Here is a 494-nt window from a genome sequence, read left to right as displayed (position 1 = left end):
AGTTCCCTGTTGGAGCCACCAGGGACTGCCCAAATCATTAAACCTCTCCGAATTTTTGCCGAAGGTTTGGAGAGCTTTGAATTGATTCGGACCTTTAAATGAGTCCCCTGATTCAATTTGTATTCAGAGATTTGGCCACTGAATCGGGTCTAATCTCCTCCGAATCAAATCACCACCCAAAGCTTCGCACAGTCCTAATGCTTATGTGGATAAGCAGAGCATACCATAGAATAGGTGCTGAACAGTTTTATCCAGGATTTAAAATTTTACCCCACAGGTTGTAAATCAATCTCTAACTATCAGCAATTAGGAGACAGCCATGCCTACACAGGAAATTCACTAAGCCAGGAAGCAGGCCCTTAAACCAAGTTGCACTGCTCCACATAGTGCATCCTCCAAAGACAGAAGGAGTGTAGCCACCTCTGCACATCACTTCAAGTGGGCTAGTGAGCTTGAGAGTTGGACTGATGGGTCATGTCACATAGCAATGCTAA

This window comes from Alligator sinensis, unplaced genomic scaffold, assembly GCF_000455745.1.
Source record: "Alligator sinensis unplaced genomic scaffold, ASM45574v1 scaffold177_1, whole genome shotgun sequence".
Classification (NCBI taxonomy): domain Eukaryota; kingdom Metazoa; phylum Chordata; order Crocodylia; family Alligatoridae; genus Alligator; species Alligator sinensis.
Note: the sequence above shows the minus strand (reverse complement) of the source record.